This window comes from Salvia miltiorrhiza, chromosome 1, assembly GCF_028751815.1.
Source record: "Salvia miltiorrhiza cultivar Shanhuang (shh) chromosome 1, IMPLAD_Smil_shh, whole genome shotgun sequence".
NCBI classification, from domain to species: Eukaryota; Viridiplantae; Streptophyta; class Magnoliopsida; order Lamiales; family Lamiaceae; genus Salvia; species Salvia miltiorrhiza.
The window spans coordinates 38,387,925-38,404,208 of NC_080387.1; the positions used below are offsets into that span (position 1 = coordinate 38,387,925).

At 38.4% G+C, this 16,284-nt stretch overlaps 1 long non-coding RNA gene across 1 annotated transcript; it reads left to right on the plus strand.

Moving 5' to 3' along the window:
* Positions 1 to 1,607: 1,607 nt before the first annotated feature.
* Positions 1,608 to 4,136, plus strand: LOC131014300 (uncharacterized). The gene is made up of 3 exons (XR_009098166.1): positions 1,608 to 1,729; positions 1,818 to 1,861; positions 3,203 to 4,136. It is a non-coding gene; the product is annotated as an uncharacterized LOC131014300 (long non-coding RNA).
* The last annotated feature ends 12,148 nt before the right edge of the window (positions 4,137 to 16,284 follow it).

Below are 16,284 nucleotides of genomic sequence, written 5' to 3' on the forward strand. Positions count from 1 at the left end.
TAAGCTTGCCAAGGTCGACACGTGGAAATACCGCCATTTGGGTGATCGTGGATCGCCTGTCGAAGTCAGCTCATTTCCTCCCCATACAAATGACTTTTGCATTGGAAAAGCTTGCGAAAATATATGTCAAAGAAATTGTGCGCCTTCACGGTGTACCGGTGTCGATCACGTCTGATCGTGACGCCAGATTCACATCGAGATTTTGGCGGGGTCTACAAGAAGCAATGGGCACCAAGTTAAACTTCAGCACAGCATACCATCCCCAAACAGACGGACAGGCTGAACGGACGATTCAAGTATTGGAAGATATGCTCCGAGCAATCGTCTCGGGCAAAGGAGGGAATTGGGAGGACTTGCTACCCCTCGTGGAGTTCGCATATAATAACAGTTACCAGTCCTCAATCGGAATGGCTCCATACGAGGCACTGTACGGGCGAAAATGCAGATCACCCCTTTTCTGGGATGAAGTGGGTGAACGAAAACTGTTGGGACCAGAACTAGTTCAACAAATGATCGAGAAGGTTGACCAGGTCAAACAGAAGATCAAAGAAGCACAAGACAGACAAAAGTCATATGCCGATACACGACGCACTGAACTAGAATTCCACACGGGAGATCGAGTTTTTCTCAAAATCTCCCCCACAAAGGGAGTAGTCCGTTTTGGGAGTCGTGGTAAGCTGCGACCCCGCTATATAGGTCCATTCGAGATCCTAGATAGAGTGGGCAAAGTAGCTTACCGATTAGCCCTGCCACCAAGCATTGGAGACGTGCATAATGTGTTTCATGTCTCGCAACTACGAAAATACGTGTTCGACCCAAAACACGTGATAAAGCATGAGGAGGTAGTCCTAGCCCAAGACTTGAGCTATGAAGAGAAGCCTGTCCAGATACTTGATCGTAAGATTCAAGTTTTAAGAAACAAACAAATACCTATGGTTAAAGTGCTTTGGCACCACCATGGGATAGAAGAAGCCACGTGGGAACTAGAAGAGAAGATGAGAACTCAGTACCCCGAGCTTGATTACCAAGGTACGCAAATTTCGGGGACGAAATTTCTTTAAGGGGGGAGGCATGTGATATCCCGACCTTTTTATTGGAAATATAGAAAATTAGTATACTATTGATACACGCCCATTATTTAGCGATTATATCATATCAAGGAAATTGATATAGATATACTCATAATATTTTTATTTCATTGTCAATCGATTTAAATCCGTTGCCGATTTATGTGAGAAATAGTACTACTAATATTCCTTATCTTATTTAATCATTTACCATCACCTAGCTTATCTATTATTATTATTTTGAGTCCAAGGCCCATATATATGTATATATATGGTATATAGTTAGAGGATTTAATTATTTATGTCCTTAAGCCCAAACAATTGTAGGCTTAAGTTTTATGTTTTTTTTTTATTTTTTATTAAAGCCCAAACTAGATAATTCAGCGTGAGAGAAAAAAAAGAATGATTTCTATCTGACACAGAACAGATCTCTGCAGCGTCTTTACACTCACCGAGAAATCCTTTCTTGCAAATCTGCCCAAAACCCTTCCTCTTCCCTGACACTTTTTTTTTCCACTCTTTTCTTTAGTAACATTCCTACCAGAGCATTCCCACTCTTTGGCTCATCAATCTGCAGTAACTCCATCTCCCCCATTCACTTCTCACTTTCACTATTCTATTGCAACTTCAGGAACTCAAGTTCACCATACATCTTGATCAAGGTAATACTTTATTCTTCTCTGTTACAAAACCACCAACTTTCTTTTTGTCTCATTCATTAAAATTATATACTGCTTCATCTTTTTACAGCAAAACCACCAAAACACAATCACACCAAACAAATCCAAAATCAGGTTCGTTCATTCTCTATTCTACAAACTTTACATTTCTTACCATTAAAATTCTGGACTTAGAACTCAAATCCTTAGGCCACAACAAGAACTTTGACATGATCTTGCTCACTGTATTGCCTTGAACCAATGAGAGAAATACAAGAGAAAGGAAACTGAAATCGAATCTGCACCAAAAATTTTATTTTCTTCAAAGATCATATCTTTCTTTTAAGAGCAAATTCTCTTCTTCCTTGGACTGTTTGTGAACTGTCGAAAAAAATGGGGGGGGGAGGGAATTTCTGTTTTCCTTTGGTAATGGCCGGAGAAAAAAGGAGAGGAGGAGAGTCTTCTGCCCGGTGTGAGGACGGCGGCGGCACGGCGGCTTCCAAGCCGCCGGTTGCTCGACCGGCCGTGAGGAAGGAGGAAGAGCAGGCTGGGCGGTAGCGCTGCTGTGGTGGAAACGTCGCCTAGGTGGCTGACCACCACATGCAGAGGGAGAGACGACGGAGGGGGCTGGGCCGTGAGAGGGAGCACTGGAGGATGGCGGTGGCGCAGCCGGAGGCGGCGCGCGCTGCCCGCTGCGGAAACAGCAGCGGCGGTGGCGACCATCCTCGGCCGTCCGCTGCAGACGACGCAAGGGAGAAGAGGGTGAGGGGCGCGAGGTGGCTGGCCATTGATGGCTGACGGCGAGGCCAGGGCGGCGCGGCCTAAGGCCGAGCGCCGCTGACGCGGCAGAAATGGAGCAGGCGGCGGCGGCGCTCTTCGGCCGCCTGGTGAGCGGAGGAGACGGAGGAGGAGACGGTGGTGAGTGAGGGAGGCTTCAGAACCGGCGATCCTCGTCGGGGATGGAGCGGGCGGCGGCGGCAGAACTTGAGAAAGAAACGGCGAAGGGTGTGAGAGAGGGAGAGAGGGAGGCGTGAGTGGATGGAGTGAGGAGAGAGAGACCATTTGTTTTAATTTCCTATTTTTTTTTCCTTTTACTTTCTTTTGGGCTTTCATTATTTTTGGGCTTAAGTTGTTTGGGCTCTTCTTTTTCTCTATGGGCCGATTTTTATTGAGCTGATGGGCTGATTTTGTTAATTTTTAATGGGTTCTACATTCTTAATATAATACTTGGGCTGCATTATTAATTTTCTTTGATGAATAAGATTTTATATTTTCTTTAATTGACTAATAATTTTTTTTAGATTTAGTATTAATTATATTTATTAAGTTACTAATTATGTATTAAAGTCTATAGATTCACTTAAAGATATTATTGAATTCTTATTCGGGCAAGTGTATCAATAGTTAGCAATCCCCACTTTACTTAGAAAATTAGGACGACACCTCGAGACCTATTTAAGAATAGATTTCTTGTAGGTTCGAGTAACCAAGGGCATTAGAGCTTCAAGCAGAGCAAGCACTGAATCTCCACATCGAGGTGGGTTTATTTTACATACAATGTATCTTGAGTTATATAAGCTCTGATATTTCATGAAAATTATCTGTTTATCCAATATAAATGTTTTTATGTGCGTTCTGTAATTGTTTAAGGCTCACTTAAATATCGATCGAGATTCTCATTTGGCCTAACACGCTAAATGAGGATTGTGTACACAGGGTTAGTGGCTCGATGGGTTGATCACCATCGTGCACTAACATATTTAGAACGTTATAAGGGTGGGTGCTTGACAGGAGGTTATCCGGAGCACGGTGCTTGACAGGAGGTTATCCGGAGCACAGTTAAGGTTATTGATTCCGACCGGGTGCGTCCCGAGATCAATAACAGATTTTGGATCTGACTGGGTGCGTCCCGAGATCAGTGAATGTAGGGAGAAAGTGAGTAACAATCGAACATACATGGGCGCCCTCGACAAGAAAATATTTTTGTCATGCTTAGAAGTGGATTTCTGTTTTTAAACCTTCTGAGTTATGATTTTGATATTGGATAAACTGCCTTCTTATTTCATAAAATATTTCAAAAACTTGTGCCCACTGAGTACATTAGTACTCAGCCCAAATATTTTCAAATGTTTTTCAGGTTAGGCGGCTGGTGCGCACGGTGCTGAGCTGGGGAGTGTTTCTTATCCTGACGACTAGCTACTCCTTAGCTAATCTAGTTGAATTCCTGAATAACTTCTAAATCAAATTCTGTTGAGCTCAGACTCATTATTTCTATTCCGCTGCACTGTTGAATGTTAAACTATCAGGGTTGTGAAACTAAACCTCTTTAGATCCTTGGGGATTTTCTCCATATGATGAACTCGTTCTATGTCATCATTAACCATCTTTATATTAAGCCATTTTATTTATCGTATTTTATTTCCTCCCAAGCCTGGGCTGTCACAAATTCTGCTTCATTATATCTGAAAATTCGTTCAAACAACGAGCAAGTGACAAGTTCTTGACCATAAACCAATATAAGCCCAAATAAATCAACAAACACACAAAATCCTCATAACTAAACATCAAAAATGACACATCAAGAGGTAAAAATGCATGTTTATCTGAATACCTAAAAATTATTTTCAACACTGCTCATTCTCTACTTGAACTACCAGCTAAGCAATTGGGAACATTTGATTGTTCTCATCCTTTCCCACAACACATAATAAACACCTCCTAGATATGTCTTCAGGAATGCTCCATCAAGTCCAACGTTTTGAACCCTTTTTAAGAGCAGTAAATCCAATATATATGCCTTTGAAAATAACCCCAACTTCAACATTAAGTTCAAACTTGCCATGTCTGTCAACTCTAAGCAATTCAAGAACGTAACTCATAAGCTTCGCATAATGCTCATCCACTAAACCCACCAACTGAGTAATAGTTTTATCTTTTTCTTTTTACAGTTTCCATCTACTCACATGACAAGCATACCACTCTAGTATGTCATGTCTTCACTCTTTAACTATGAGCTCTGGTCTCAATCTAAGGACATTTAGATACTTTTTTGCTATCCAAGTAGAGGTCATTTGATTGTTTCTCATTGCCCTAGGACATGTATGCACCCCCTCTAAAACTTTAATAAGAAAATATTCATTGGAATTCACCACACTTCCATAACATCTTCATTTGCATGGAAGTGAACATCAAGCTTCCGTCTGATGCCTGCTAACCCTTCTAAAATGAATTTCCCACCTATTCTCTATTGCATTATGTTTCAGGGCCTCTCTAGCCTGGTACCCATTTGTAAATTTCATACTCATAAAACTTGAAATTGTTTATGATCACACATAGGGTCATAAACAATTCTCTTAATTCTTTCTCTAACCTTGTTTGTTTCATCATCAGTTAATGAGGAATACACATCATCATGTAAATCTTTATAGTCTGAGAAACCCCCAGCCCCTTCACAAAACAGACATAGGCCCATTTTTGTGCGATCTTGTAAACTTTCCTTAGCTTCGATATACTCATCATCCTTATAACACAATTCTTCAACGGGCATTTCATCATCATTATAATCTTCCCCGGAAAATAGGTGTTGGGAACTTAATGAAATATCCTAGCCCTAGTTTTGATGATACCAAAATCCTTAGGTTTTCTTTGTAATAGACTAGAACTTTCTGAACTCAAGTGTTTGAGTTCATTTTCTAGTTTATCTAGTGTTCTGAAGACTGAAGACTATAGGACTGGGGACTGAAGACCTCAACTGAAGTTAGCTGTGAAAATGCCAAGTCAAATACTAACGTTTTGACTGAAAGAGTTGCTTACTGAAGAATCAGTTATGGCTTAAGTAATAATGTAGGCCACGTGGATTTAGCGGACTGATACTCAAGTCAAGTATCAGTTGACATTCTTTATCGGACTGAAACTCCTAAGCATAAAGAAAGCCACGTACCCTCAAGTACATCCGCATTAAACGCAGAGATATAGAGATATTGAAGATCGTCCTTTCTCTACAGAGTATTCCTTTTTGGTGATAACTTTTCAGAGGCGCCTTACCTCTTGTACCTGAGACGCCATTCTTCACCAAATTAAGGAACCTCGAAGATTGAAGCCTCTGCCAAATTCAAATTATTCTCACAACAGATGAATTCTTGAAGACCATCTCAGCCAACGGATCTATTCAAGACTTCTTCTATAAATAGAGCTCAAGGAACACTACAATCTTCACCGATTCAAACGCACAAGTTGAAACTCTGCCAAAATCGCAACTCAGTCATTCACTGCCTTCAAAGTTTTGAATCAAATAAGAGAATTCCCAAAGCCAAAATCAGTTCTCTGATTTCATACATTCTCTTAGTTCCTTAGGCAAATTCTTTGTAATATCCAAAGCCTAAGATTTCGATTACAGAGAGCCTTTTCTCTGTAATCTAGTTGGTACTTCAAACCCCTTTCCACCTGAGAGAAAAGAGAGTTTGAGTATAGAGGAGTTCAGACCAGTGTTCTGACTCCAAGAGATCTTAGCCACCCGCTAGAAAAGGCACTTGTGTCTTAGCGTGCTAAGAGTGAGCGAGAAATCCAACCCAGAGTGTTGGTACTGAAAATTGTATTTTCAGTCTATGGTGTCACACCCCAATTCTTGAACGAATAAAATATAATCGAGGTGCGACTAAAATCATAGAAATAAATAAGGAAAGAACCTTGTGGGATTCAAATAATGGGATAAAAGTCGGGGAACAGCCTTTGAGTGAAGAAAGACAAAACTCAGGTGATACTAATCAATCAACAACATTCTAAGCCTTAGGATCACAAGTTCGATTTCATGCTTCTGATAACCAACATTAAATATCATAGAGCTAGAAGTTGAGAGTCTACACTCGATAAGAAACATAATTCAGAATTTAATATAAAGGTCTTAAGATAGAGAAACATAAGACAAATAAGAGCTAATGCAACAGCGGAAGACAAAATACGGAGTTGAACCCTAGCCTCAGCTCTGCCTTGTCAGCACCGACCAATCAACCTGAAAACATTTGAAAGTAATTTTGGGCTAAGAACTAATGTACTTAGTGGGCTAGCATTTTTATAAACATTTCATAATCATAAGAGCAGTTTATCCAATTATACTTGACATGACTTAGAAGGTTTTAAATTGAAATAACTTCTAAGCATGTTAAAACATTTTATTATATTGCGCGCAATTGTCACACTCCCTTTTCGTTACTCGCTGTGATCCCGGACCTTTTAGCCACCGACGGATCCATTACTCATGCTTTACTTGAACTGAGGGCGTAACCCAGTCAAGTTCCCATTTGGGACCCAATGCTCCGGAACACATCCCGTCGAGCACCCTTATAACGCCTCATACATGATTAGTGCCCGAATGGAGATCAACCCACCGAGTCAGCTAATAGGTGTACACAATTCTCAAATAACGTGTTAGGTCAAGAGAGAACCTCGATCGATTCATTGTTACGAGCCTTAAACAGAGCAGAGTGCACAAAAATATTTTATCGGATAAACAGTTTTCATTTCATTGAAACATTTAAGCTCAATAGCTAAATCATACATTTGGAAAATAAGCCCACATGATTAGGCAATGCCTGTCGTTTATTCTTAACTCTGAATCGGAATAGCAACGCTAGTCCTCACGATCCACAAAGCCTACAAGAAATCTATACTCTTAATAGGTCTCCTGAATCTAATCTTAAGTCATGGTGATGTGCTTAACATTCTATGATTCATTTAGCCGGGTTTTCAAACATAAATATTTGAAAACTAAATTCTTGAGTCAAGGACACCAACAATATCCTTGCTCGATTTTCTTAAATAATTGGATTTATAAATAAACCAATTTAATCAAAATGATTTTATTTGCAAAATATTTTAATGCAAATTTCTTTCATGCTTTTAAAACACATAACTAAGTAAATACATTCGACATATGCACATAATACAAATAATATTATTATGCAACTATTCTTTAAAAATAATTTATTTAAACTCTATTTAAAGAGTCAAATTAATAAATCAATTAAAGAAGTCTAACAATTAAATGGAGCCTATGTTTTATTTTAAAATTCGCAGCCCAATTGAAAAAAAAAATGCAGTCCATCACTTAAAAATAAACAGGCCCAACACTTAATAAATAAATCAGCCCAAACCCAACGAAAATAAAGTAAGCCCAACATCCTAGCCCTAAATCCCTCATTTTAATCTCACGCACACACACACACATTCACACACAACTCACACATCACACGAACACACAGCGGCGCAGCAGCAGCTGCCCCCCCTTCGCCCTCTTCTCTCCTCCGGCGGTAGGCGTCGCCGGCCACGCCGCCGCCCCCGACAACCCTCTCCCTCTCCTCTGTTCTCCTATCTCCCTCAAACAGACGCCCATCCCTCTTCTTCTTCGACGGCGAGGAGCGCCGCTGTTCCTGCTGCTCCGGCGACCGCATAGCCGTAAGCCGCGCCACCGCCCCTTTCTTCACCGAACCCAGAACTCCCTCCGACGACTGCACCAGACCAGCCGCCGCTGCCTGAACTCCCTCACTCCTCACTTAAATCGGCCGACAGCAGTAGAAGAAGCGGACTGCCACCGCGCCCTCCACCTCCATCATCTCTCTCTCAACCCTCCCCTGTTTACAGATCCGGCGGCCGCAGCAGCGGAAACTAACCACCGCCGCCCTTCTCACCCTCTCTCTCTCCATCCTCGACAGCAGCGGGCAGAGCCGCCGTGCCGTAGCTCCTGACTTCCTCTTCCCTTTTCTCGGCCGGACAGCAGCTCGGAGCCACCGCCGACCGTACCGTCCCCATCTCCCTCTGACTTCCAGCGAACGACAGCGAGAAGCCGTCGCTGCCCTCCCCTCTACTCTCGACTCTCATGACCAGCAACAAACACACCACAAGTCGACATAACAAGACACAAGTTTGGATTTTTCTTTTCAATTTACCGATCTTGTTTTATCATCTTTTGAATGTATAACATTGTAAAAGCACAAATGTGTAGTAGTATCCAAGTTATGCAGTTTATTCTCATGCTTTGTTGGTTTGATAAGTTGTAGAAGTAAAACAGCATACATAGATAGGATGCATCGTATTGTCATTTATGCAGAGGGAATAAGTTGGAGTTTAAAAGGTAAAACCTTTAGGATTTGTTCTGGGATGAAGCTGGTTCTGCAAGGAAATGAAATGCAGAGGAAATAGTTTTGAGTTTTGAGTTTGCACCACAGCCATGAACAGCACGCATGCTGCCTGTGTTTCACCATGCCTCTATAATTGCTACACTATTCACCCCCATGCGCTTCTATAATTGCTACACTATTCACCCCCATGCGCTGGTTAATTTTTTCAACGCCTCACCTCCCTCTTTTCAATCCTTCACGCATGCTTCATTTCTCCTATAAAATATCCTCCTCATTCATCTTCTCTTCTTTACCACAACAACACAACTTCTACGGTAAAGAATTCTTCTTGTTTATTCAAGTCTCAATCTTCTCATTCATTTTATAATGTCAGCAGATTTCTTTCATATGCAGAGAAAACCATCAAATATCTGCCATTTTTACAGAAACCACCGAACAGAATTCAAACAAAAAGGTTTCACCTTTCAATTTCTCTACTTATTCATTCATGCTCAACATCATAGTACGAATAAAACCAACTGTAGATAAAACAAAGAGATACTGAATATTGTTCTTACATTTGGTAACATAGATGAAAAGATTAAAAGATACAGAAATGAAGAATTTATATGAACTGGACTTGTGTGTTGCTGTGTTGACTTGATGTTGAGTGTGTGCTTGCTGTGGGGAGAGTCGAGTAAGGGGAGAGAGGGCAGGCGGCGGTCAGCAGTGGCTCTGAGCTGCTGTCTGGCCGGAGCACGTAGAGAGAGAGAGAGTGAAGCCGAGGGTGCGTGTGTTCTGTTGGCTGGGTCGGAGCTCGGCGACGGCGGCGGCGGCCTGGCAGCTGCTGTCCGTCGAAGCTAGAGAGGAAGAGGGAGCGAGAGGGTGGTGAGTGTGTGGAGTCGGCAGGGGTCGAGAGTAGAGGGAAGGGCAGCAACGGCTTCTCGCGGTTGTTCGCCGGAAGGTTAGGAGAAAGGGGGAGGCGATTGGCGGCTTTGGGCGTGCGGTGGTGGTTGGCTTTGCTAGCCGCTGCGGCCGTCGGATTTCAGAGGGAGGCGGCGGCCGGAGGTGGTGCGTCGTGTGTAGGCGTCTCCGGATGTGTGTGTGCTACGTGGGAGAGGGACGAGAGAGAGGTGAGAGGGTGGTGCGGCGTTGGTAGGAGACGAGGGAGAAGGGAGTCAGGGAGCGGCGTGGCCAGCGGCGGAGAGGAAGAGGGAAGCGCAGCAGCAGCTGCTGCTGCGTGCGTGTGTGTGCGCCGCTGTGTGTTTGTGTGTGTGAGTATGTGCGTGTGTTTGTGTGTGTTTAAAGAAGAAAGAAAAATTAGGTATGGGCCTCAGATTTTAATTATTTTGGGCCTCCTAGTGGGCTGCGAATTTTTATTTTAGTTGGGCCTATACATTAAATTGTTTGGGTCCTTTTTATTTAAGAAATGGACTGCAAATTATTTTTATAATTTATTTACCTTACATATTTGATTGATGATTTAATTTCCTAAATATTTAATTAGACCAAACCGATTTATTTTAATTATTTTTTTTAAAGATTAAGTTGCATAATATTATTATTATGTGCATATGTATTAAGTGTGATTATTGGTTATATGTTTTAAATCATGAAAGAGATTTGCATTAAAAAAAAATTGTGCATAAAATCATTTATGATTAAATTGACTTTATTATTAATTCAATTATTAAAGTAAAATCGAGTAAGGATATTGTTGGTGTCCTTAACTCAAGAATTTTAGTTTTCAAATATTTATTAATTAAATTTAGAAAATCCGGCTAAATGAATCATAGAATGATAAGCACTACAACATGATTTAAGATTAGATTCAGGAGACCTATTAAGATTATAGATTTCTTGTAGGCTTTGTGGATCGTGAGGAGTAGCACTGCTATACCGATTCAGAGTTAAGAATAAACGACAGGCATTGCCTAATCAGGTGGGCTTATTTTCCAAATGTATGGTTTAGCTATTGAGCTTAAATGTTTCAATGAAATGAAAACTGTTTATCCGATAAAATATTTTGTGCACTCTGCTCTGTTTAAGGCTCGCAACAATGAATCGATCGAGGTTCTCTCTTGACCTAACACGTTATTTGAGAATTGTGTACACCTATTAGCTGACCTGGTGGGTTGATCTCCATCGGGCACTAATCATGTATGAGGCGTTATAAGGGTGCTCGACGGGATGTGTTCCGGAGCATTGGGTCCCAAATGGGAACTTGACTGGGTTACGCCCTCAGTTCAAGTAAGCAGGAGTAATGGATCCGTCGGTGGCTAAAAGGTCCGGGATCACAGCGAGTAACGGAAAGGGAGTGTGACAATTGCGCGCAATATAATAAAATGTTTTAACATGCTTAGAAGTTATTTCAATTTAAAACCTTCTAAGTCATGTCAAGTATAATTGGATAAACTGCTCTTATGATTATGAAATGTTTATAAAATGCTAGCCCACTAAGTACATTAGTACTTAGCCCAAAATTACTTTCAAATGTTTTCAGGTTGATTGGTCGTTGCTGACGGGGCAGAGCTGAGGCTAGGGTTCAACTCCGTATTTTGTCTTCCGCTGTTGCACTAGCTCTTATTATCTTTTGTTTCTCTAACTGGAGACTTTTATGTTAAGATTCTAAATTATGTTTCTTATCGAGCTTAGACTCTCAACTCTAGCACTATGTTAATTAATATTGGTTATCAGAAGCATGAAACCAAACTTGTGATCCTAAGATTTAGAATGTTATTAATTGATTACTATCAGTTGATTTATGTCTTTCTTCACTCAAAGGGCGTTGCCCGACTTCTTATCCTATTATTTGAATTTCACAAGGTCCTTCCCTTGTTCATTTCTATGATTTTAGTCGCACCCCGATTATAGTTTATTCCTTCAAGAATTGAGGTGTGACAGAATGGTATCAGAGCCGAACCTCTCCCAGTACGGTGTGGTTCGGGGACGAACCAAGCAGAAGCTGGTGGGCCTGTGACGCCCGGGGACGAAGTACGGAGTGATCGCCGGTGCAAAGAGGCACGGACAAGGAGCGGCTCCGGTTAAGACTTCCAAGCGGAGGGACGCAGGGATGAACCGAAACACACCCGAATGAGAGGGATTCCAAGAATATGCAGGTATGGGACTGCATATTCGAGGAGAGCTTAAGTGATTTGATAGGTGCTACTCATATCAATAAGATGCATCTTCTTTTCTGGTGCCCACACGGAAGAAACTCCAAGGTTAAGCGTGCTTGGCTTGGAGCAATTCCGGGATGGGTGACCCCCTGGGAAGTTTCTCAGGGAGCGTGCGAGTGAGGACAAAACACGCTAGAAAAGACTCGTATTGGTCTGTGGGGACAGCCGTCAACTCTGGAGTCGGGCTGTTACATATGGTTTGCTGTGTACCCGTAAGCACAAGCCCAGAGTAATTGTCAGTGTGTTTAACTGACTGTGGACGTAGGAACTTGTTCCGAACCACGTAAAAATCCTTTGTTGTTTTTCTCTTTCAATTTTACTTTCTTATCTGTGCACAAACTTCTTCTTAACTGAAACTGATTAATTACAAAGTGAAATTAAACTCCTGACAACGTGCTAATCACAAAGGCTATTTCTTAAGTTTAAGTTTTTCCGCTGCCAGTGTTATTAGTCTAACTGATAAATCTTTGGACAATCAGTAAGATTCATAACACTCATCTGTTTCAAAACTTGACTGAAGTCTCTTTTTGGATATCAGTCAAAGTTCTGTTGTTTAACTGAAACTGTTTAACTGCTCCTCTCTATCAAGCTCTTTCAGTATCAGTTGATACTATTTCAGTTAACATCAAAAGATTTTCAAAAAATAGCCTACAGGTGTATTCTCTCCCCCCATACACCTGTTCAGCAACCCTCCGGGACCCAACAATAGGAAATACTCTAAATCTTCTTTTAACTATCATCATCTCCTCTTTTCTTAGACTCATTAATGTTTATTTCCTTATCAAACTCATTTCTTTTATTCTCACCCTCGAACTTTTCATCATGCATGTCTATACCCTCACATTTATCAACTTCTACTTTATCATTTACAGTACCCTCACCAGTCTTCTTTCCACCATCAATATATATGTTAAGCACTCCGCATCTTCTAGATAAATCAGATTGAGTTTTTAGTTTTTTTTGAAATGTGTAACTCTCTTCGTCCCACCGAAATTGTGTCGTTTCTTTTTTTGAAAAAATTAGGCAATTTAAAGCTCTAATTAACAAAACTAACCACATCCATTATTTTTGTTAATCAACCTAATTAATCAATTGGGTTCCCCTTCCTAAGTCTTAACCCATTGTTCACTCTCACTTTCTTTCTCTCCATCTCTCTAACCTATTATTTGCAGTAAACGGTGTTTGCGGTGGCGGTGGCGGTGGCGGTGGCCGGGGCGAGAGGGCGGTAGCCTTGAGGGAGTTGAGAGGGTGGTGGCTACTTGAGGGAGGCGAAAGGGTGAACGACCCATATGCTGTTTGTAGATGAAGATGGCCGGAGTTGATTTTTCTTATTTTTTATCAATAGATCTATTTTTTTCATTAAAGATTCTAGGTTTTTTGTTACTCTTTGTAGATTTAGATGTCTGGAGTTGTAAGAATAGAGAGAGAGAGAGAGAGAGAAAGAGAGAGAGGAAGACGACGAAGGCAGGATAGAGGGTCGTTGACTCAGGCGGAGGTGTGTGGTTGAAGAAATTGAAGGTTTTTTTGAACGTATTCTGAAATTGGGGTTTTTGAATGAGTTGAAGAAATGACGGCGATTGCTTGACAGAGGCGACAATGACGACGGTTGTGGAGAGATGAAGACCGCGGCGACGCTAAGGTTGTTAGGAATTTGGAGAGGGAGGTGGGAGAGGAAGACGAGTTGACCGGGGACTTGTTTTTGAATTAAAAAAATTCAAATTAATTAATTTAAATTTTATGCTTAGAAATAATTCAAAATTACTAATTACTTCCTCCGTCCACCAAATAACTTACTATCTTTCTTTTTTTGGTCCTCTAAATAATTTCCTATTCATTTTGGGACACTACCTCACCACTAATAAAATTTATTCTTACATTTCACATTTTTCACCACTCTCAATACTGATTATAATACTTTTTCACCACTTTCAATACTAATTATAACATTTTTTCGTCACTTTCAATATAATCAACAACTTTGTATTAAAACTCGTGCCCCTTTCTTCTAGGAAATTATTTGGAGGACGAATGAAATATATAAATAATTCAATAATGCTATTTGAACAAAATATGTCCGGAGAAAATATGATTAAATACTTTCTAAAATAAATTTATTTAAAATTTTTGGTTTAAAATAAAAACGAATTTAGCTAGATTTATTGTTTTCTCCATATTGTAATTTTTTATTAATCTTTTTAATTTTTATTATTTTTACAAAAACTACAAAAAAAATACTAAAAAAATGTTAAAAAATTACAAAAAACTACAATATGGAGAAAATAATAAAACTAACTAAATCCTTTTTAAATTTGAACCAAAATTTTTAAATAAATTAATTTTGAAAAGAAAATAATTTATTTTGGTCCGGACAATTTTTTTCCAAATAGCACTACTCTAAATAATTACTTAACCACAAATTTACAAACATAATTAAATAACTAAACAATAGCTCTTTAATTCTTGTGCTCAAAAGAAACGCCTCAATTTTGACGCAACTCGAAGGAGTATTTTATTATTTGTGAGTCCCATTAAGAATAAAATTATCTTTAAACCCAAAATTAGTTATTTTTGTTATAATTTTTATATTTCTGAGTTTATATTTTTTACAGCTTATTTTATGGGCTACGTTTGTATTTTCCCCAAGAACAAGAAAGTATTGTATACGAAGATTGTGGAGTAAAGTTCAAGAGAGCGAGAATTTAGTACTCCATGTCCATATCCAACTTTCAAATCCATGCAGATTATGTTTCATCATTCATATACAACAAAACCCACCCAATTGATACAATGTCAAATCGATATTGCAATTATTTTTTATTTTTTAAACATAAAATAACACGCCCTCGTGATATAACACCAATGATACAACTTCCAAAATTTCATTTGAATTATTTTAAAACTTCTTTTTACTAGTACTCTTTTTATTTCTCAGATAACTTCATAGTAATTTTTATTTTCAGTTTGACCCTAAAAAAAATTATTTCTATTTTAAAATTTTATTTATTTATTTTTACTTTTCATCTTTTCATTATTCTCAATACCTCACTTGCTCTTAATCTTCACATTTTCGCATATTTATCTTAAAACTTGTGTCCCTCTCTCCTAAAAAGTTATTTGAGAATGAAGAATGTATTATTTAATATTTATAAAGATATATAAAAATTAATATTTTATCCATCCACAAAATATTTTTTTAATTTTTTTATTTTCATCTGTTCAAAAAATACTATCCTAGTTTATTTTGGAAATAATTATACTGTCAACTTTATAATTTTCACATATTGTTATTAATGGACTCATCATTTTTTAAAATAATCTGATTAACTATCATCACTCTTTTCTAATTAGTAACCTTTTTACTACTTACTAAGTATCACATACGTCTCACTGTCCTTACTTAAGATTTTAGGTTGTTTCATATTATTATCTTATTTTCATAAAAAATACTTAATCTTTCAAAATTAAGATGTTAATTCTTTTTTTTTATCAATTTACACTTTTTAATTTTCGTATTAAAAAAATTTAGGACGATAATAATAGGATGAAAGGAATACATAATTTGCTTTTATTAAACTATGTGTTCACTTCCTTAAAGAGATATTTTACAGACGCATGAAATAAAAGTAAATAAGAATAAAATAAAATAATTATATATATAAAATACATTTTTTTAAAAATGATATACATGAACGGATAAGACAGAAAAAGTAGTATTCATCATATACCCATTCTTGCAAACTATTCCCATATTAAATAGTTACTGAAAAAAAACAGACAATTGTCCCCTAAAAAGATAAAAAAGACAATTAGTTTTTTTTTTTTAAACGAAGACAATTATTTCTAATGATTTCACTTTTTGAAAATGACAAATAGGTTATACGCTAGGGCATAGGCTGTTGGAAATTGAAAAAGACTGATTGTTTTGCTTCAAGAGAAACAAATGAATGACCTCACTTCCCCTTTAGTATTATCCTATCTATGAAAATTTGAATAATGATCCGTCTCAAAAAAAAAAAAAAAATTTGAATAATGATATTTAGATAGAATATGTCCTGACAAATATGATTAAATATGTTACTATAAAATAAATTTATTTTAAATTTTTAGCTTAAAATAAAAAAATAATTAATTTTATTATTTTCTGCATATTATAATTTTTTAATAACCATTTTAATTTTTATTCTTTTTAAAGTACAAAAATTATAAATATAATAATAAAAATAAAAAAATGTTAGAAATTACAAAAAAAAACTACAATATGGAGAAA